The 23,221-nt window shown below is 49.8% G+C and overlaps 1 protein-coding gene across 5 annotated transcripts in view; it reads right to left on the bottom strand.

Annotated features, from left to right (window-relative positions):
• Sipa1l3 (signal induced proliferation associated 1 like 3) overlaps positions 1-23,221 on the bottom strand; it is a 212,749-nt gene that overhangs the window by 102,916 nt on the left and 86,612 nt on the right. For 4 of the 5 annotated variants that reach the window (XM_085695202.2, XM_087907031.1, XM_085695217.2 and 1 more), the window contains exon 2: positions 18,148-18,215. The exons of the other annotated variant lie outside the window; for it this stretch is intronic. The gene's annotated coding sequence lies outside the window, so the exon portion shown is untranslated. The remainder of the gene's footprint in view (positions 1-18,147; positions 18,216-23,221) is intronic. 5 annotated transcript variants of the gene reach the window in all.

Genomic DNA, 23,221 nt, shown 5'->3' with positions numbered 1-23,221 from the left:
ACTTATAGAAGGGACGGTTTATTTGGTCTTATGACTCCAGAGGGATAAGAGGCCATCGCCATCATAGCGGGGAGTGTGAGCAAGCACCAGACATCGCAGCAGGAACAGCCGAGAGTTCACGTCTCAGACCACAATCAGGAAACAGAGGAAGCAAACTCTAAATGTCACCCTAGTGACACACTTCCAGCAAGGCCATTCCTCCTAAGATCCCCCCAACAGTTGGGGTGGGGGGAGACCAACTGGGGACCAACTATTCAAATGCCACAGTCAATGATATGGGACATCTTATTCAAATCACAATAGCCAGTGACATTTGATGAATTTCGACATATCTACAACTGTCTTAATATCTTCAGATGTCCTAACTGAGAAAATTGTTTCCACCACCCCAAACAGGTCCTCTTCCTTGTCCCTGCTTTTCAGGAAAGGGTCTCACTAGCACACCTGTGTTTGGGGCCTTGTAGAGGCCCAGGTGTAACACAATTAATAAAAACTCAGAGACAGATATTGGGGTTCAAACTGAAGATCAGAAAAGCAAAGCTGGCAGCCACTCAACCTCAGACGGAAATGGCGATCCTGCCTCCAGACATCTCAGAATGAGATGAGAGCTGTCTCCTCCTGTTCTATAATCCTCTCTAGGGCTGGGATTAAAGGTGTGCACCACCATCGTCTGGCCTCTATGGCTAACTAGTGTGATTACTGGGATTAAAGGTGAGTGGTACCACTGCCTGGTCTATATGGCTCACCAGTGTGGCTCTCTGATCTTCAGGCAAGCTCTATTTATTAAAATACAAATGAAATATCACTACACCCAGTGGTGAAGATAAACCTATTTCCACAGGATGACGAAGCTGGAGCCAGGGCAGTTTTCTTGTATGCAGTCTTCCTTCCTCACCCTGCTAAGTGTGTGGGCAAATGCGGAGAGTGATGAAGCAGCCAGGGCCTGGGAGCCACCCTGGACCCTGCTATTTGGGGCTTGTCTGTCATCTTCCCCCCTTCTCTGGTGGCTGACTTCTTTCACATTTGGGGACCCTGGCCTGAGAGTCACCCTTGACCCTGTTATTTGGGGCTCGTCTGCTGTCTTCCCCCCTTCTCTGGTAGCTGACTTCTATCACATTCGGGGACCCAGCTGCTGGTCTCTCACATCCGATTCTCAGACCCCATCCCTGGAAAGCCACTAGAATCACAAGGAAATGCAAAATCTGGTCAGCTCTGCCCAAGGCCTGAACCCCCCCTTCCATGTCTGGCCTGAGGGTGCATTTTCTCTTCTCTTCTCTCTTCTCTTCTCTTCTCTTCTCTTCTCTTCTCTTCTCTTCTCTTCTCTTCTCTTCTCTTCTCTTCTCTTCTCTTCTCTCTCCCTCCCTCCCTCCCTCCCTCCCTCTCTCTCTCTCTCTCTCTCTCTCTCTCTCTCTCTCTCTCACACACACACACACACACACCAAATTCTTAGAGTCTCTTGCTAGAGAGCTCTAGCAAGGTGGGAGTCTACATTTCATGTGAAGACACAAGAGAGCAGCTTGCATGGACTGGTGTGATGAGGTTAGGAGAACAGGGCTAACAACAGCTACCACTTACTGAGCCTGGGTATGTTAGGAGCCAATTAATCTCATCAAATAAAATTTTTATTAAGATTATTGTAGAGCTGGGAAGTGGTAGCGCATGCCTTTAATGCCAGCACTCAGGAGGTAGAGGCAGGTGAGTTTTAAGACAGCCAGGGCTACACAGAAAAACCCTGTCTTGAAAAACCCAAGGGGGAAAAGATTATTGTAGACTCACATGGAATTGTGAGACATAAACCTAGTTTGTAAAAGCTAACACTGGATAAAACTCTATAGAATAGTATCTTAACTAAAATGCAATCTTGATTTTATTCAAACTTTTCTCTTGTTTTCTAAGATGGTCTTATACTCTACAGCCCTGTGGTCCTACAACTTACCACCATAGCCTAAGCTGTCCTTGAATTTGTGGTTATTCCCCTGGCCCCACCAACTTTAACCTCCTGTCCATGGATCTTCTAAGGACTGGTCGCTGCCCTGCCCATCCTGCTAGGATTACACCACATTCGGCTTCTTTTCTTTTTTAAAAATTATCATTTGTGTGTGGCAGGGTGCACAGGTGTCACGGCAAGGGTGTGTGGAGGCAGAGGATGACGCTGTGGTTGGTCCTCTCCTTCAATCTGGATATGGGTTCCTGAGACTGAAGCTGGGTGACCAGGACACTACATGCTGCACTATCTTGCCAGCCCATTATTCAAGGTTCCTAGTTCACCACGTGCATGCTTGTGTATTCAACACCATGACAGGAGCAGGGAGGGTGCCTTGAGTGAGCCCATGGGTTTCATCCTGTCCTCTGTTCCACAAGTTTTGTCACTGTGAAGTCCTCATGCTAGTCTGTGCTTCTTTCACGCCCACCTCCCACCAATACCCCATTCCTAGCCATGGTCAGTCAGTCCATCTATGGCCCAACTCTGTAAGTCTTCCGTTTAGAATGTCGCACATGGGGGACTCATTCCACAGATAGACTGGCTTTTCTCCCTCGGCATCATCTATCTCCCAATGTTTCCTCCAGCCTGCCCCAGTGAGTCCCCATATCTGGTCCCCCCCCCCCCAGCCTGCCCCTGTGAGTCTCCACAGCTGGTTCCCCCTCCAGCCTGCCCCTGTGAGTCTCCACAGCTGGTCCCCCCCCAGTCTGCCCCTGTGAGTCCCCACATCTGGTTCCCCCCCCTAGCCTGCCCCTGTGAGTCTCCACAGCTGGTTCCCCCTCCAGCCTGTCCCTGTGAGTCTCCACAGCTGGTTCCCCCCCCCAGCCTGCCCCTGTGAGTCCCCATATCTAGTTCCCCCACCAGCCTGCCCCTGTGAGTCTCCACAGCTGGTTCCCCCACCAGCCTGCCCCTGTGAGTCTCCACAGCTGGTTCCCCCACCAGCCTGCCCCTGTGAGTCTCCACAGCTGGTTCCCCCTCCAGCCTGCCCCTGTGAGTCTCCACAGCTGGTTCCCCCCCCCTCAGTCTGCCCCTGTGAGTCTCCACAGCTTGCCCCTGTGAGTCTCCACAGCTGGTTCCCCCCCCCCCCCAGCCTGCCCCGTGAGTCTCCACAGCTGGTTCCCCCACCAGCCTGCCCCTGTGAGTCTCCACAGCTGGTTCCCCCACCAGCCTGCCCCTGTGAGTCTCCACAGCTGGTTCCCCCTCCAGCCTGCCCCTGTGAGTCTCCACAGCTGGTTCCCCCTCCAGCCTGCCCCTGTGAGTCTCCACAGCTGGTTCCCCCCCAGCCTGCCCCTGTGAGTCTCCACAGCTGGTTCCCCCCACAGCCTGTCCTGGTGAGTCTCCACAGCTGGTTCCCCCCCAGCCAGCCCCTGTGAGTCTCCACAGCTGGTTCCCCCCAAGCCTGCCCTAAAAGTATCCACAGCTGGTTCCCCCTCCAGCCTGCCCCTGTGAGTCTCCACAGCTGATTCCCCCCACAGCCCGCCCCGGTAAATCTCCACAGCTGGTTCCCCCTCCAGCCTGCCCAGAGTAAGTGAGTCTCCACAGCTGGTTCCTCCAGCCTGCCCCAGTGAGTCCCCATAGCTGGTTCCCCCTCCAGCCTGCCCAGAGTGAGTCTCCACAGCTGGTTCCCCCTCCAGCCTGCTCCAGTGAGTCTCCACAGCTGGTTCCCACCCCAGCCTGCCCTGTCTCCACAGCACTCTCTCTCTGCTGAGGACTATGCCACAGCACGGACACTCCACAGGTTTGTTTACCTGATCACCTGGGCTGTTTCCAGACTTGGCAAGCAGTTAAGCTTTTTTATGAACAATGGTGGGCAGATCTCTGAGTAAACATAAGTCTTATTCTGGGCTAAGTGCCCAAGAGTGCAATGGGCTGGGTCATGTGATAGCAGTGTGTTTGGTTTTCACGAAACTGTGTTTCTGGATAGACACCTTACTTTACATTCCCACCAGCACTGTCTGAGGGACCCAGTTCTCCAAACTCTCATGGTGACGGTGACTGTCCCACTTCCTCAGCAGAGGTCTCCTGTGGGGCTAATGTGCATCAGGTACTGCTCTAAAGCTGGGTTTAGATGTAGCAAAGGACAAGACATGGAATGTGATTGAGCTGTAGAGGCATTCGGGAGGATTAGCAGGCCAGCCTGTGCTACCTGATGAGACCCCACCTCAAAACTCCGAAAGACAGGAGCTTAGTGGCTGACTGGCAGAGACAGGCAATAAACAAATCCACCAAGCATTGTGATGAGGGCTGGAAGGAAACAAACAGATGTCATAATAAAGAAGGATGAGTACAGAGCCAGGCAGACTGGGTCCCCATCCAACTCCCTTTATATCTATTGTGCATGCATGGCACAGACAAGGGACCTGACTTACCTGCATCTCAATCCCCCATCTGTAAAACCAGATGGTAAGGCTGTCTCACAGAAGTAAAAAGGCTGGGGGTGTGGCTCAGCAAAGAGGGCTTGCCTAGAGTCCCCACTGAGGGGCTGGGGGTGTAGCTCAGCACTAGAGTGCTTGCCTAGGTCCAAAGCCAAGTACTATCATAATATAAAGAACCACCTTCACAGGCACTGGAGGACTAAGTGGCTGTCCATGGCACACTGGCAGCAAAGGTAGGCCTGACGGAGACTACCTGTTTACAGGTCTCTGCCAGCACCTAGTCATGGAGGCAGTGCGCTAAGAGGTCACACAGTTGTGAGGGCTTCCAAGAGGTACACAGCATAGCCCCATGTTCTGAGGACCGACAGCTGCAGCACAGCAGAGCAAGGGAAGCAAGGTTGCTCACCTACCCAGAAGCACGCAGTCGTGGCTAGCGGGGCAACCTGGGGAACCTGATGCCATTCCCAGGTGGGCTGAAGAGAGTGACACACCACCTGCCCCCATCTCTCTGGGCCCACAGAGAAACCACATTTGGGAGATCAAGAGGATGTGGGAACCCCTTCTGGTCTGCCTACCTCTCCCCAAGCTTGGCTCAGAAGAGAGAACACCAAGGGACACCACTGGTTGACATCCTATGAAGGAAGCAGGGAGATGGGGCAGCAGTGGGAAGCAGGCAGCTTGGGCCTGGGAGAGAATGAGGGTGCCTACACAGAGAGCAGGAGGGGGCCTTGGCTCTGAGAGGACAGATTCGGAGGAAAAGTCAGAGCTGCAGTGACCTGCTTTGTGGGCCTCCCATGGCCTAGAGTTACCAACAAGCTGCTGCTTTCCTAGGAGTGAATCTAGAACTAGGGCACCTTCTCCTGCAGGTGGGGCAGCCAGGTGGCTGGTGGGACCTCTGACCACGAGCCTGGCTGTCCTGGTGGAGGAGGGTACCAGGATTCTGAGTCTTGAATGTGCACAGGGAAATTCAAAACCAAAGTGTCGCTCTTTCCTTGCAATGGTCCTAGACGGTGGAAGGTGAAGCAAGAAGATCAGCCTGGGCCACACAACAAGACTCCATCTCAAAGAAAACAAAGCAAAGGGACAACTGAAAGCAGTCCTCTAAGCAAAATCCTTCCACAACACCCCAGGCAATGGAAAAGCAGACTTCTTACCATAGTTTACCAGACCCCTGTGGCCAACCCTGCTTGTCTTCCTTCCCCATGCTGGAGTGACAGCAGCTTCTCCAACACACCCAGCACCGTCCTACCTCAGGCCCTTGTTTTGGTTTATCTAGAGTTCAAGTGCAAAGTTCCACAAATGCAGCTGAGTGTACCATGCTTGGGAAAACTGCAGGAATTAGCACACCCAGAGTGCAACGGATGCATCTTGCTCTGGAAAACCACCCTGGTGATCACAGAGATCTGTCTGCCTCTGCCTCCCGAGTGCTGGGATTAAGGCATGTGCCACCACTGCCTGGCTTATATCTTTAGTTTTAAGTTAAAAAGGTACATTTATTGTGTGTACATGTGCATGCCCCAATATTACATATAAAGGTCAGAGAACAACCTGAGGCAACTGACTCTCCTTCCATCACATGGGCCCTGAAGAGAAACGCAGGTTGTCTGGTTAGACAGAAATGCCTTTACCTTCTGAGCCATCTTGTCAGCCCTGCTCTTTGCTTTGCTCTGTTCTTTTTTTGAGAAAGGGTCTCTCTATGTAATCCTGGGGTACCCTGAACTTGTGGTGATTCCTTTGCCCTGAGCCCCCAGAGTGCTGGCATTATGGGTATTTACTGTTAAGTTTCAAACCTGGGACGAAAGGCTGAGGTGCCTTTTTAACATATCAAAGTTGACCTGGCCTCCAGGTTCTCCCAGCATCCCTCAGTCCTTACCTGTTACAGGGTTTGACTGGCACACCTCACCCTCTACCCTGAACTCTCCAGTCCAGAGGCTGGGCTGCCCTTCCCTATATAATCCAGTCATTCTGATTACCTGCCCCACTACTTTGTACCTTTGCCTTCTTGGTTGCTACCCTGGTTCCCTTCTCTCTTTCCCTCCCTTTCTCCCCACATGGCTCAGTTCAGTCTGTCCTGTCCACTCTGGACTCCCCCAGATGGCCCTGCCTCTGACTATGCTCTCCCACATGTCTATAATAAGCTTTCTCCTCCACCTATCTAGGAGTAGTCATAATCTTTCCTTTGCATTTCTGTCTTTCATTCATTTACTACCAAAGCCATGTTTAGTACCATGCTTTTGGTTTTTTATGTGTTTGAGTCATGAAACCCAGGCTGGCTTTGAATTCCGGATCCTTCTGGCTCCACACGTTCCCTCTAAGGTACTGCTTGCTCCTTTCCTGGGATCCTTGCCTCTCAACCCAACTTGGTCACTGACTCTGCAGCCTTCAGGCCTCCTCTAAATCTCTATACATGCCCAGTCCCTCCTCACATACACCCCCAAACTGTTGCAGGAGTGGCCGTTTGTTCGTCCCGACCGCCCAGAACCGAAATAACCACACAGCACCGCCAAACTCTGCACCTTCTATACTAAATACAGCAGACATAGACTCCTAAAGACGATGAACTTGATCACTTTGTATTTCAGAGCCCCAAGAAGGCATAGTATGCAGTAGGTGCAAATAAACACGACACAGATGTGCTCTGTAGCCACTGTATTTATGTCCTCCTCTCCTCTCTAGCCTGAGATGAGAGTGCATGTGCTGCTTGCCACCACCCCCGTCCGCCCCCAGCCTCAGGGCCTGCCCCCCCCAAGCACAAAATCAATCTTGTTACACCTGACCTGCCGTGATTCACATGCGCCCAGTAAGGAACGACACCATGCTAATTTGCTGCCACCTTAGACTTGCACTCATGGCTGTCAGTCTTGTGAATGAATAAAGTCACTAGAAACAGAGGCACAGCAATGAGACCTGGTGGCTAGGAGAGAAGCAATGGTCTCTGGCTGCAGGGGGTTACCGTGGTGAAAGGGCTGGGGGAGGGGCAGACAAAACACTGACTCCCTGGGAAGTGCCACTTCCACTTCCTGTTGGGAAGATGAAAGGTCCCACCCAGAGCCGATGTCTTTAGACAAGGCTGTAGGCTGCCTCATCAAACATACTCTTTAGGGCTCACAGCCAACCTCCAGTCCCTAGAGACACCCCGGAAAACCCTATTAGCTGGAGGACGCTTAAGCAGCAAGGATGCATGAGGGTGTGAGCTAATTCGGGCTGACAACCTTCCGAAGAATCCCCCACTGGGGCGCTGCCCTCCCGCTCCTTCCGAGAGAATAAATCACACTGTCAGGTCTGATTTGGGCCTCGGGTGATGGGCTGTACAAAGAAAGCATCCTGTGTTCTGGCTACAGAGGTCAAGGGCAGCCACAGTCCCAAGGCCAGTGCTAAAAAGCCTAGGGACTTCATGAGAGACAGGGCCAGGAGACCAACAGCTGTGGGTTCTTGGCATGCACCAAAGAAATTCCTGTTTTCTCCTGTAAATCTCCTGACCCAACTCCCAGCTGCACATTTCTGTTCCCGGAAGACAGCTCTGTTATACCCAGGCTCCAGGAGTTTGGAATTTGGTGGGTAAGGATCACCAGTGGCAGCAGGGAGCGCTGATGGCGGTAGCTGTGGTGGTGTTGCGGCTGCTACTGCTGGTGGTGGGTGACAGCTATAAGGGTGAATGGATAAGCGCTGCCACTGCCACCCTCCACTGCCACCACATCAGTGATCAGCAAAGGCAGTATTAGAATTAACACCATCATCCCTTAAGTGACTTTTGTGCCAGGCACTGTCCCAGGTACTTAAGTTTGTAAGTACATTTAACCTCTGAAACCACTTCCATGGCTTAAGATGCCCAACTGGGGCCAGCCAGTGTGGTCCAGCTGAGTCTGGAACCTGGGTTGGCTGGATCCTGAGCCAGCAGTGCTCTTGGGTTCCCAGCCAACCTGTTTTCATTTCACTGGCTTTGAAAAGGCTATCCTGAAGACAAGTGAAGGTGCCCATGGCCCTATGGTTTTCCTGGGTAGGACTCTTCACTCTGCCAACATGCTACAGTACAGGGATGAGCACAGAGGCTCACGGGAAACATGGACTGAAGCCATCGGCAGGATGCCAGGCAGGTGGCATTATTTAGACACAATAACTAAAAGCACAAAAGTACTGCTTGTTGAGAAAAGGGAGACCCAAAGCATTTTCCTGTCCCCCCATCCCCAGTGTCCCTAGGGGCGGCAAGGAAGAGATACAACTGGCGCACACCTCAGAACCAGACCAGGACTAGAGGGAGGACTCACATGCAGGTGTAAAGCGAGACAGGCGGGAGATTTCGGACAGGGCAGGACAGAATGTAGCCTGGTCTGAAAGGGCTCTGGAGACAGGCTCCCCCCAGGCCCACTACTCTGTAAGCACCCTCCCCATCTTGCGCCTCAGTGTCCACGTCATTAATACAAGGATATGACAGCAATGACCTCATAGGGTGGGCACAAGGGTAGAGTGAGCTCATGCATACAGTGTGCTTACAGCACGGCCTGGCACACAGTCAGCTCCTATTAATACCAATTATTACTGCTCTTCTCCCCTGTGGAGCCAGACATTGCTGGCTGGTTTACCATCTGACTCTCTCCATTCCCCTTTCCTCTGGCTACTTCTTCCACAAAGGCTGAGGACTTGAATGAAATTTCCTACTTGCCTTGCAGAAGGGGAAGTGATGTGACATTATTCTGCCCAATAAGATGCAAGTGGTGTCATCTAGAGGATTCTGGGAGTGCTCAATTTGTCCAGACTTAAACACACGTGTCACTGGAGCTGATCCCTGTTTGTGCAGTCTGGAGCTGTAGCAGCAACGCTTGACCATGAGGAAAAAGGCCCACAGAAGCCAAGAGGATCGAGCTCTGACCTGACACTGGCCTACCATACCGTAGAAACTTTTTCTCCTAGTCTATCAAAGAATGCAAGCCTGGCATTAATTAGTCAAGAACTGCAGCTAACAAATGGAGAGGGTTGAGGGCATTATAGAGAAACCTCAACAGGGACTGTGGCAGGGGAGACCCAGCTAGCAGCTGATGCTGATATTAGTGCATGCAAGCTTGAGGGAAAGCAGAGCTTCCTTAGAGTTCAATGTTCCCTCCAAAATGACTGCGAGCTGTATGTGGAAAATGGTGGTGGGACTGTGTAGGGAGCCGCCTGGATGTGGCCTTGGCCAGATAGTGCCAGCACTCCTACAGCCTGGAGGTATACATATCCTTTGATGTTGCCGCCTTAGGCCGGTGTGCTGGAGCCTTGTTTTGCATTTCAAGAGACTCGGTCTCCTGACCTGTCCCGTGGCCTTGGATCCTAGTAGAATGGCATCAACCAATCAGCATTCGAGCGTCTCACCCTAGAAAAGCGGCTGTCTTTGGATTTTTCGCTCTCTCTCTCGTCATCCCTGTTCCCCATTCCCCCTTTCAAGCAAGGAGCTCTAATAAATTGTGATTGAGAAGGATTCTTGATTTTGTGACCGTCCATTCCTGCTGGTCAGGGAGCGCGTCACATTTTGGTGCCGAAACCCGGGACGCCGGATTTGAACAAGCCAAGGAGGGAGCAGAATTCAGAACTCAACACAAAGAGCGGTGACTGACGTCAGGAAATCCTCCAGATGTAAGCTGATTGCTAAGGCTGGTCCAGAGTGGTAATGTGTGCATTTGTTCTTCTCTGTTGCTTTGGGTTGCGCTGTGATTAACCAGGTGGTGAGTGCCTTTGCTGCTGCGACTACAGCTCTAGTCAAAAGTAAAACTAAGTCCGCAGTAGATCAAGCAGCATTTTTCTAAAAGGACTTCCTTGTAAGTAAAAAGGAGGTTTTTTTCTTTAGCCCAGGGGGTAAGTGCGCACCATGGGCAATTCTTATGGAGCCAGTTCGAACCCCAGGGAGATTTATCGCTCAATCCAGGCACTTTTGCGACAGCGTGATTTAAAGATCTCTTCTAGCACTGTCGCTAACATTGTAAAAGACATTATTGATGTCTCACCTTGGTTTGCAGCTTCAGGTGACCTAACTTTACCATCTTGGAATAAGCTAGGCAGGGATTTGGAACAAGCAGAAGGAAATATTGGGAGAGGCACACTTCCTTTTTGGAGGATGGTGCGGGACTGCTTGAAGGAAGAACGTAATATAGAGATATTAAAACAGGGTCGCAAGGCATTACAGAAACATCAGGACAGCTTTTCAGAATCAGATCAGAAGGAGGAACAAGAGTGTAGGCCTAGAAAGAAAAAGGAAAAATTAAAAGATAAGGATCCGGAAATAAAAAAAGGAGAAAAGGGGAAGAGAAGCCCCATAGCTTTAGTAGTGAAAGAATTTGTAGATTTAGATTTATCAGAGGAGGAAGAACAACTAGAGGGAACGGCTGCTAAATCCGAGAAAGAGCAGCAAGGTAGCCGGAGGCGGGGCGATGTTGATGTGTTTACTACAAAGGGCAGAAGAGACGAGGCGCCAGTTCCTGCTGCCCTCCCCCCATCCGCCCCTCCACCCATGTACCAGCAGGTAGCTACAGAAGGTCACAGCTTCATAGGAAGGCAAACTTGGTCGCAACTGGCTGCTGCCTTTCCTGTTTTTGAGGAGCCACAGAATTACAATAGGTGGTATGAACCAATCCCATACAGACAGCTGAAGGATTTGGTTGAAGCTGCGAGAAATTATGGAGCAAATGCCAGTTATACAATCGCATTATTGAGAAGGATTGTTACAGTAGCACTGACTCCTACAGACTGGCAGGAGATTGCAAGAGCAGCTCTTCCAGCAGGGCAGTTCCTGGATTTTAAATCTATAGTCCAGGACAAGGCTCAGACCCAAGAGCGCATTAACATACAAAGTGGCCACCCAGAGTGGACGGCTGATATGCTTCTTGGACAGGGGGCATTTGCTGGAAATCAGAATCATTATCCTTGGGAGGTTTATAGGCAGGTTAGTGAGATTCATTATAGAGCATGGAAATCACTCCCTAATAAAGGTGAAACAGCTGGTAACCTAACCAAGATTATTCAAGGTGCTGCAGAGCCATTCTCTGATTATGTGGCTAGGATGACAGAGGCAGCTGAAAGAATGTTTGGGAATTTAGATATTTCATTGCCTTTTGTCCAGCAAATAATATTTGAGCAGAGCACCAAGGAATGTCAAAGAGCAATAGGTCCAGTAAAGGGAAAGGGATTAGAAGCCTGGATCAAAGCCTGCCGTGAAGTTGGGGGGCCTCTAACCAATGCAGGGCTGGCGGCTGCTGTGCTTGCTGCTGCCAGAGGTGTCAGAGGAGATAAGGGAAAGGCATGCTTTAAATGTGGACAGTTGGGGCATTTCAAAAAACAATGTCCCAATAGTCATAATGCCTCAGATTCTTCAGGGCTCTCAGCTGCAACATCGCAGAGGCAGCCAGACATTTGTCCCAGATGCAAGAAAGGGAAACATTGGGCTAATGAGTGCAGATCAGCTAGGGATATAAATGGACAACTTATTCCTATGCCTATTCAGTCATTGTCAAAAAACGGATTGAGGGGCCCATGCACCCAGGGCCCAAAAATATTTGGGGCAATTCAGAACACGATGGCAGTCCCCGAGATGACTCCATCGTCCCAACAAGAAGGACAGCCAAAGGCTCCGGAGGGCTGGACCTCTGTGCCACCTCCAAACTGCTATTAACTCAGGATATGGGAGTTCAGGTCATAGAAACTGACGTGTTTGGGCCATTAGAAAAAGATACTGTTGGCATAGTCTTGGGACATTCATCCTCAATTATGAAAGGCCTGATAGTCCATCCTGGAGTCATAGACCCTGCCTATGAAGGTTGCATTAAAATTCTTTGCCATTCTCCATACGGGGTAGTTTCCATCGCCCCAGGAGACAGAATAGCTCAACTCTTAGTTCTGCCTTCAGGGCGTAATAAGCTTCCAGCGGAGGGGCTTGTCTTAAAGGACAAAAGCCTTGCTCCCATGGGAGTAGATTTGGCTTGTTTATCCTTGGAGCTTGATCAGCGACCAATCTTAAATTTAGAAATAGAAGGAAAGATTTTTTCAGGCCTAGTGGATACTGGAGCAGATAAAAGTATCATCAGATCCCAAGCATGGCCAAAACGCTGGCCCTTACAACAGGCCTCCCAGTCCCTTCAAGGGCTGGGGTATGCACAAACACCGCATATAAGTGCTAAGGAGTTAGTCTGGAGAACAGAAGATCAGAGAGGGACTTTTCAGCCTTTTGTGGTTGATTTGCCCATCAACCTATGGGGCAGGGATGTGCAGTCTCAAATGAGATTGAGACTTACAAATGATTATTCTGATACCAGTAAGCAAATGATGGCACGTCAGGGCTATGTTCCCAATAAGGGACTTGGTAAATGTCTCCAAGGTAGACAGAATCCTATTGAGACTGTCTCCAAGTTAGATAGAAAAGGCTTGGGTTTTTCATAGGGGCCACTGAAGCTGTAGCTTCCACACAAAAGACATTGCCCATCCCTTGGCTAGTAGATAAGCCGGTATGGGTCCCTCAGTGGCCCCTTTCCTTGGAAAAGCTGGAAGCTGCAAGACAATTAGTACAAGAACAGTTAGAACTAGGACATTTAGAACATTCTGTATCGCGTTGGAATACGCCTATTTTTGTGATTAAAAAGGCTTCTGGAGGTTGGAGGTTACTGCATGACCTTAGGGCAGTCAATGCTCAGATGCAGGTCATGGGCCCAGCCCAGCAGGGTCTTCCATTGCTTTCAGCAATACCAAAGAATTGGCCTGTAATTTCCTTGGACATCAAGGACTGTTTCTTTTCAATTCCCGTGTGTCCCCAGGACCGGGAAAGGTTTGCATTTACTCTTCCATCTGTTAACAATGAGCAACCCAATGCTCGGTTTCAATGGAAAACTTTGCCTCAGGGAATGGCCAATAGCGCCCTCATATGTCAGTTATATGTAGATGCAGCATTGAGTCCTGTTAGGAGACAATTTCCTACGGTAAAAATTGTTCACTACATGGATGATTTATTATTATCTGCCCCACATCAGGAGACCCTGAAGGAAGTTTTCCAAAAGGTTACATCCCTTTTGGAGGAGCAAGGACTCCACATAGCCTCAAATAAAGTACAAACATCTTCGATGGTGAAATTTTTGGGGACTATAATCACCCCTGAAAGCATCAGGCCTCAGAAAGTGCTTATTCGCACCCATCACCTTAAAACTCTTAATGATTTCCAGCAGTTGCTGGGAGATATAAATTGGATTAGAGGATATCTAAATATACCTCGATCTGAGCTCTTGCCTTTATTTTCCATCTTAGAAGGCAATCCTGATATCTGTTCACCTAGAGCCATGACCCCGGCTGCAATGCAGACCCTTAAGAGGGTAGAATCTGCTATTACTACAGCTCAATTACAGCGAGTGAATCCATCCTTACCAATTTTGCTATGCATTCTCAAAACAAAAAATTATCCCACTGGAGTGTTATGGCAAGATGGACCCCTCTGGTGGATGCATGGAAATTCCATAGGAGCAAGATCTGTTCAATATTATCCAGAATTGGTGGCTGGCCAAGCATTAATGGGAATAAAGCTTTGCTTAGCCCACTTTGCGAGAATGCCTGACAAGTTGATAATTCCCTATACGAGGGAACAGGTAGAAGTTTTGACAGCCACAGTAGATGGCTGGGCTATCCTGCTTTGTGCATTCCCTAATGTTATTGACAATCATGTGCCAAGGCACCCCTTAATAAATTTTGTGGAGAAAAATTTGGTGTATTTTCCCAGGATTACCTCACCCCACCCATTAGAAGGAGCCTTAACTATCTATACAGATGGCTCAAAGACCGGAAAAGGGGCTCTGGTGGCAGGAAATGCTAAACCTGTGGTCTTTCAATTTCGGCCTGATTCCCCCCAAGTCACTGAGTGCTTGGTGGTTTTGGAGGTGTTTCAGAGATTTCTTGAGCCATTTAATTTAATTTCAGATTCACAATATGTGGTCAATGCTGTGGCCTCTCTTGAGGTTGCAGCCTCAATTCGCAGCTCAAGTACAGTGTCTAATATTCTTTTACAAATACAAAAACATATTTTAAAAAGAGAAAATCCCTTTTATGTTGCTCATATTCGAGCCCATTCTCTCTTGCCAGGACCTATGGCAGAGGCTAATGCTCAAGCTGATGGTGCTACTCGAGCACTCGCCCTTGTGGCTACAGATTCACTCCAGCTAGCTAGAGATTTCCATCAGCTTTATCATGTTCCAGCGAATACACTTCGCTTAAAGTTTAAGATCTCTAGGGAAAATGCCAGGAGGATAGTAAAAGCCTGTCCCTCCTGCGTGACCATGTTACATCCCCCACATATTGGGGTAAATCCCAGGGGGTTAAAGCCAAACTCACTCTGGCAAATGGATGTGACTCACATCTCGGAGTTTGGCAGACAAAAGTATGTTCATGTGTCGGTGGACACATGCTCTGGAATAATTCATGCCACCCCACTGGCAGGGGAAAAGGTAACTCATGTAAAAATGCATTGCTTAGAGGCCTGGGCAGCTTGGGGAAAGCCAAGTCGTTTAAAAACCGACAATGGCCCAGCATATGCCTCACAGGGCTTTAAAGCCTTTTGCAAGCAATTACAAGTTGAACATACCACTGGCCTACCATACAATCCTCAAAGCCAGGGTATCGTAGAAAGAGCAAATAGAAATTTAAAGGAAATTTTGCGAAAGCAAAAAGGGGGAATAGCTATAGCAGCTTCCCCCAGAGAAAGGATTTCTCTTGCACTCTTTACACTTAATTTTTTAATTCAAAATATTGCTGGAAAAACAGCAGCAGACAGGCATGCCCTGTTTGAAAGCTCTACAGAGCGAGATTTGGTCATGTGGAAGGATGTATTGATTAATAAATGGTGTGGACCGGATCAGGTAATTACCAGATCCAGGGGAGCAATTTGCATTTTCCCTCAGAATCGTGAAGATCCAATCTGGGTGCCAACGAGACTGACAAGAGAAATAAAGAAGAAAGATGATCCAGTGGATGCTGAGTGTCCTGCTGTGGAAGATTCGTGCGGAGGCAGCAGTGATGACCCTCTGGGCGGTGTCAAGAGCAACTGTTTCACGTTATCACCTTGAGCAGCACCCTGTGCAACCTCTTATCTCTTAACAATTTTCTGACTGACTCTATTCTGCCTTTCTCCCTCCTTGGGGATGGGTGGGAGCAGAGATATCCTTGGCATGCTGTGTCTAGGTGGAAGTGCTGTATGTCTTTGATTGGTGTGCTACCTGCTAGCCCAAGTGAGGAGGGACAAGGTCTTTGTGGCACAAGCCTTGGCAGTCTTGGAATGTGTATCCTCACCCCAGGTTTGGCTCTCAGCCTCAAAAGAGCTCACAGGCAATTAGCCATGCATAGCCTTTGCACCCTCTAGGGACCAGATAGTCCCACGGCACAGAGGAAGGTATGCATAGGCGGAGGGTGTGCAGACACAGCCCTAGCACTCCCAGGGAAGTAATTGTCCCATTGCACGGGAAGGGTGTGTCTTGCTTTTCTTTTCTTTAATCAGTCCACACATCATGAGGTGGGGACCAGATTGGAAAATAGTTTTGCCTTATTGCTCTAAAAGACAATAAAAGGAGGAGCTGTAGGGAGCCGCCTGGATGTGGCCTTGGCCAGATAGTGCCAGCACTCCTACAGCCTGGAGGTATACATATCCTTTGATGTTGCCGCCTTAGGCCGGTGTGCTGGAGCCTTGTTTTGCATTTCAAGAGACTCGGTCTCCTGACCTGTCCCGTGGCCTTGGATCCTAGTAGAATGGCATCAACCAATCAGCATTCGAGCGTCTCACCCTAGAAAAGCGGCTGTCTTTGGATTTTTCGCTCTCTCTCTCGTCATCCCTGTTCCCCATTCCCCCTTTCAAGCAAGGAGCTCTAATAAATTGTGATTGAGAAGGATTCTTGATTTTGTGACCGTCCATTCCTGCTGGTCAGGGAGCGCGTCACAGGACTGACAGGGGAATTATCTGCCACGCAGACATCACCACCTCAGTCAAGAGAGTCAGATGACCAATGCTGGAAGGAATACACACAAACACCCCAGGTCCCTGGGATGGTGCCCTGATAATATCGCCTCAATAGAGTCAAGAGAAAACAAACACACTGCAAAATACTAGAGCAGTGCGCTCCCTGAGTCACACAAGTCAAGACAGTGCAGGAGCCTGGTAGACTGGAGGAGAGCAAGAGGGCATGATGGGCCGAGAGCTAGCTCAGTTAGGAAAGCGCTTGCTACCCTGGCACGAGGACCTGGTGCTCATGGAAAGAGCCAGGCCGCCAGGCGTGGTGGTGCACACGTAATCCCAGCTCTGGGGGATCAGGTGAGCAGATTCCTGGGATCACTCGCCTAACTGGCAGGCTCAGCGTCCCAGTGTGAGGACCTGTCTCAAAAACACAACAAACAAACAAACAACAGCAACAACAGAAACCAAATCAGAGGTGGCTCAGCAGCTAAGAGCAAATACTGTGGTACAGAGGACCCAAGTTTGGGTCCCAGTATTTACACAGGGCAGCTCACAGCCACTGAACTCTCTGGTCCCAGAGGAATTCCCCCCCCCTCTCCCCCCTCACACACACTACATTTTTCAAAAGTTAAAAGCACAAGCCTTTAATCCCAGCAGTTGGGAGGCAGTGGCAGTACGATCTCTGTGAGTTTAAGGTCAGTCTGATCCACATTGTGAGAAGACAAAACAAAACAGCCCAAACAAACCAAGGCGAACAACAACTGAGGTCTAATAACTGCAAGAATACACTCTGACCCCAGAGACCGTCCCACAGACAAGCTCTGGGGACCTGGCAAAACTTTAGCAAGATGGAAAGCTCAGAGAAGAACCATCCAGTTCCCCCAGGTTCACTGCGGTCCCACAGCTCGATTGCCAGTCTGTGTCAGCTGACTACACTGGGCCAGAACTTTCCACCCTCCTATCGCCCACAGTTAGGGTCTCCCAGTCCTTTGAGGACCAGACACTGCTTCCCCAGCACCCTGCCACAAAGGCTGGTATCAGCATTCAGGAACGCCTCATTAGGAACCAAAAGAGCGTATGCCCCAAACTGACCTCACTGCCTAAAATCCACCTCAGAACATGAAAGAGCACAATGCTCGTTAGGAAAAAAGAATTGCTTCCCAATTCTCCCCAACTTAACCTACGTAAACCTACACATCCAGATCAGTATTTACCATCCATAGGTAGGCGAGCACCTACGCTGCTGCTGCTGCTGCTGCTGCTGCTGCTGTGTTTGGGACCTCTCAGAGAGAGCAGCAGCACACAGCAGGGCGGTGGGCCTCTTTTGTCTCCCTATGCAGCAGCTTCACAAGAAAATTACTCCGTGTGAACTTAAACAAAACAAAAATCCCCACAAGATTTAATCTCTATAAAATTTAAATTAAATTAAAATAGTATAGAACCAAAAGAAGCCTGTGTGTAACTGTGCTCACAAACAAGGCTCCGAGACACGGTGTTGCTGGGGGGGGGGGTGGCGGGGCTCCTGGAGCACCTGTACTGTCTGGATTATCTTCTTAGACAGCTAAGTAAAATACAAGTGTGTGTGTGTGTGTGTGTGTGTGTGTGTGAGAGAGAGAGAGAGAGAGAGAGAGAGAGAGAGGTGGGTGTGTATGCATGTGCGTGTGGTGTGTATGTATGTGTAAGTGTGGATACTAGCAGTGAATGATAGTACTCACCCCTAAGGGAAAATGGGGGATGGGAGTAATGATGGAGACTGTTACCTCTTCTCTGATATTTTTGTATGTACATTTAAAAATAATAAAGACATTATGTGTATTACCTATAAAATTTAAACACATAACCACTGTACTTACTTCAGTATGCCCTGGACACCAGTGTGGCCTTTCAGGTCTCACGAGAGCCTAGGTCAAAGGCAATGCACCTATGAAAAGGGAAAAGAGAAGGTCATGCCTCTGGCCAAGTGATGCAAAGCCTTCCTGCTGCAATAGCCACCTGCCAGACTTAACAAAAGCCAGCGAAGCCTGGCTCTGAGAACACACAGAAGCGGTACGGTCGCTGTCTCCGAAGAGTAGAAATTCTAGTGGGGGAGGAGGTGGCTGAACCGGCACAAACCCAAGACTAGGGCTGGTCGGTGTTAGATGCAAACTGAACAGAAGATGGGGGCAGGGTCGCCAACTCACACAGTGTGCTGAAGCCTCCACCAGCAAAGACCCAAACAGGTAAGATCGCAAACGATGACACCCTGGATACCGTGGAAAGGGCTTCCAGGCCCCGAAGCAGGTGAGGCTCTGGGCAGCCAGTGGGCCAGAGTGGTGGGTATCATGACAGTGAGGACAAGGGCTGGACACAGAAGTGTAGGACACATGGGATCACTTCTTTCAGACAGCCATGTGCTGAGAAATGACAGACAAACACGACTTTCTGACATAACTTTAGGGACGTGAATATTTGGTATGGTTGCATTTATCTGAATGAACATTTTATAAATTGTGTGCATAGAAAGAGTGTGTGGGGACACGTGTGTATGCACTTATGGAGTCAGAGGGCAGCTTTTGGAAGTCGGATCTCTCCTTCTACCTTTATGGAGGTTCTTGGGGTTGAACGCAGGTGGTGAGGCTTGCGTGGCAAGTGCTTCACCCAATCTTGCAAGCACATGGTGGGGCATTTTAAAGGCAGTGAATCTGTTCATATTACAGGTGCCAGCACAGGCCGAGCCCCTGATTAAAGAGATTAGAAGGGTACCCACAAATGCCCACAGGGAATGAGTATGAAAGACTTCAAAGGAACCCAAGTCTATCCAGAAACCAAAATAACTGTAAAACAAACCCAAATCTGTGCCTGTTTGCTTTTCCTTCATTTCATGTGTGTGCCTGTGCAAGAGAGACAGGGAGTGAGAGACAGAAAAAGGGACAGAGGGATGGAGGGAGAGGGAGGGAGGAGGGGTGTATGTGGAGAGCCTGACTGTAGCTCAAGCTGCTGAGGGCAGAGGTGCATCAGCAGGCTTGGCCACGCCCACACATTTCGGTTACTACTTTAAATTTGAGGTCTAGTGGTGGATTCAGATTTAGAAATAGATGAGTAAGCTAGGTGTGGTGGTACATTAAGGAGGCTTAGGGACAGGGACAGACACAAGTTCAAGAACCTCTGCAGAGCCAGGTCCTGCCTTGACATGCACATGATCCAGACCTGGCCCAATGCTGAAGTCACTGTACTGCTTTCCCTGGTCCTGGCAGGGAAGCCAGGAGAGCTGAGCAATAACGAGCAGTCTAAGGGCAGGTGGAGGAAATGCGGGCAAAGCGATGGCTTACTGACTCTGGTGAATGAGTTGTGCACATCCCCTCCCATCTGCTAGGGACCATCTCCTGACCCTCTGAGAAAAACAACACAGAGGACCAACCCACCCACTGACCCAAAGAGCAAAGAGGGAGGAAGAGACAGCAGCCTGACCACCTCACTGGAGGCCCTGGATTCCGTGATTCCTGACGCCATTGGTAGCAGGCTGTCCCAGGCTGAGCCCGTACATTCTCTTTTACACAAGCAGGGTGACCTGAATCTGTTTGTTCACACACACACACACACACACACACACAAGCTCCCAACTAACACAGAAGGTCAGAGGCCGCTGCTGTTCTTGTTGATTCCCAGAACTCACTACCAGGCCATTTAGGGAAGCATAAAATAAAATTAGAAACGGTCTCTATACATAGAACTGGCAGCTACAGGAAAACACACACTTGGAAGGATCCAGAAGCAGTCCCTCGGGCCCTTGCTTGTTCCTCAGCGGGCCTATGAAGCCCTAACAACTTTGACTTTGAACATGCTCCAAAGGGTGGGAGGGAAGCAGAAACACCCAGGACACCTCCTTTATTACCACCAGATGATCAGGAAACCCCTGAATCAAGTGCTTGTAAAATTTTACTAGACCCTTTTAAATTGCAATGGAAATAACTTTTCTGTCACTCTTATTTTATTATTATTATTATTATTATTATTATTATTATTATTATTGCCTTCTTCTAAAGTAATACACATTTGTTTGTTTGGTTGGTTTTTTTTTTGGAGACAGGGGTTCTTTATATAACAGCTCTGGCTGTCCTGGAACTAGCTCTGTAGACCAGGCTGGCCTTGAACTCATAGAGATCCACTTGTCTCTGACTCCTGAATGTTGGGATTAAAGGTGTGCACTACCATGAGCTCCCCTATCCCCAAAGATGGGCTAGCCTGGATTCAAGAACTCCAGGAAGGTAAGGTCACTAAGAAGTCCAGCTGTACCTGGCCTGCGTGTGTGTGTGTGTGTGTGTGTGTGTGTGTGTGTGTGAGAGAGAGAGAGAGAGAGAGAGAGAGAGAGAGAGAGAGAGAGAGAGAGAAGGTTTCTCTGTAATAGCCCTGGCTGTCCTAGGTACCACAGACATCCACCTGCCTCTGTCCAGAGTGCTGGGATTAAAGGCCTGCGTCACCACATCCCTGCATCTGGCTCTTTAAGGGCACTAGCAGTGACGCGTGCTGGCATTTTACTTCTGGGCTAGGAACCTGTGGACTGCAAGAAACTGGAGGCCCATCTGCCTGGGGTCACCACACACACACACACAGCGTGGAGGGGAAAGTAAAGAGCAGCACTGGCTGCGAGAGTGAAAGAGATCAGCAACGCTGGTTCAGCCAGAGCCACAAACCTGAGCTTCCTGAGCCCCTGGGGAAGGGGGAGGGTCCTTGTGGGTGCCTCAGCAATCCTGCGTGGCCATGGCTGTGGCCCATCAGTCACAGGCATTGGACTCACAGGTCAAGCACCTCCCTTTCCACAGGTTTACACCAAGAACAGCGCTCCAGAAAAAGAAAGGTGGGGTGGCCATATCCCAGTAGGGACTCCCAGGTTGAAATCTTCCTCCCCTTGACCACGGTCTGAGCAGGCCGATCAGAAAGGGTCAGTCAGAGCTGGCCCTGGGAGTTCTGCTGCTGCACGAAGGGATGGGAGACAGGGACTGACCAGGGCTTATCTGCCAACCTGGGGGCAGATTCTTAATAGGAATAGCTGAGTGGTGAGTGGTCAGGCCAGTTCTGGGATCTTTGTGTCCCTGAGCTGTTAGCTCCCTCCCAGATTTAAGACAGGGCAAATCTGTCCTCATGGTCACTTGTACTTAAGGAAACACAAACCTTTCAAGACACCCTGCCACTTCTCTCCGTGGGAGGAGTCATCCCAGGGGTGCCATAGACCTCCGAGGGTCTCAGGGGCCAGGTTAAGGGAGCAGTCTCATCTAGTCTAACCTGTCCACTCAGTGGGCAAGGACACTGAGGTTTTTGGTGTGTAGTAACTTGTCTGGGGACACTGAAGGGTCAACTACAGCCCCAGAGGGAGGACAGTCCCTAGAGAGACTGCAGAGGAAAGACCATGACAGTAAGTGAAGCCCCAGTCCCCACTGCACCAGCTCACAGTCGTACATCTGCTTCCTGGCTCACAAAATGGGCTTCAGGGCAGGGTCTGATGAAGACACACAACTCCATGATCACTGTGCTGAAAACCAATCTTCTGGGGGCTATTTGCAGGCTAATGACCTTGGATTTGGCCCTCACTGGAAGCCCCTGCAGCAGGCACTGTTGTCATGGCTGGGCATGCTCCTGGTCACTTCATGGTCAAGAAACCATGGAGGGAAACCCCTGGAGCTGCAAGCCGAGATCAGCTTTCCTCTTTTAAAGCTCGTTGTCTTTGGTATTACGTCACAGTATCGCAAAGCTGAAACCATCCTGTTTCACCTCTGGTTTTTACTGCTGTTTGTTTGTAGGCTTAGTCTCACCATGAAGCCCAGGCTGGCCCCAAATCTGAGAACCCTGTGCCTCAGTCTCCTGGGATGACCGACCGGTGTGTGCTACTACACCTGGCCTGGGCAGACACTCACTCTTAGCAGGTGTCTCTCCTCCACACAGCCAGCTGTGTAAGGGGCTTCCTGGGCATTCCACGCCAAGTGAAGGAGAAGCACACCCCTGTGACCTTCCACCATAAGCTGCATTCTCCTTTCCAGACCGGCTGAGACCTTCCTATGGGGCATGGGAAACTCACCAACCAACCAAGTGCCTCAATGCTGCCTCACTTAGGAGGCGATTCCCAGCATATCCAGCCCCCAGCCCATCTTTGAAATCAAAGGAAAAGATCTGTTCATTCAACTGTCTCTCCCCACGTTCCAACAAAGAGCTGATATAGGAAGAAAGAATTCTGCCTTGGGAAAACCGAGGCCCGCAACAGTCGATGAGCTCATGCTGCAATTAATCACGTTTTCTCTTATGACCTACATTCTATTAATATCCCACACTAGTGATTTAGCATGTGCTCTTGGTGATGGATGCTATCCTCGATAACCATGACTGGGTCACCAGCTTCAAGGACCTCACTTCCTCACCGTCCACACCCCTGGATGTCCCGGCTCACAGAGTTAAAGGGGCTCCAAATACTGCAGGGGTCTGCTCTTCCTGCCTGGACCCAGCCCAGGTAGGCTGCATTGCTCACATGCAGACCTCTGCAGAGGAGCTGCTTAGAGAAACAACAGGGTGTGACCGGTTCACATGCAGCAGATTGGCCAAAATGTCAGAGTCTGATATCACCAACTGTGCGAGTGCTGGAGCTAGGGGACTCTCAGTCACTGTGGGTGGAAACAGTCGGAACAAACGCGTTTAAAAAGAAAGCTGGCAAATTTCTTTCTTTGCTTTTTTTCTTTCGCAACAGGGTCCCACTATGAAGCCCTTGGTGGCCTCCAACTTCCCATCTGCCAGCCCCTGCCTCAGGAGTGCAGGAACTACTGGTGTGGGCCACTTACCTAAGCTCTGCAACTTCGTGGAAAGACAAGCATTAGCTCCAGTGACACATTCATAGTCCAGCTGACTTGTGTCCAGGGGTCCCTGCAAATCCCCAACTAGGGGTTTGTCAAACATGGATTTTGTGTT

This window comes from Myodes glareolus, chromosome 1, assembly GCF_982192425.1.
Source record: "Myodes glareolus chromosome 1, mMyoGla1.1, whole genome shotgun sequence".
Classification (NCBI taxonomy): Eukaryota; Metazoa; Chordata; class Mammalia; order Rodentia; family Cricetidae; genus Myodes; species Myodes glareolus.
This window is presented reverse-complemented; position numbering and strand designations above follow the sequence as displayed.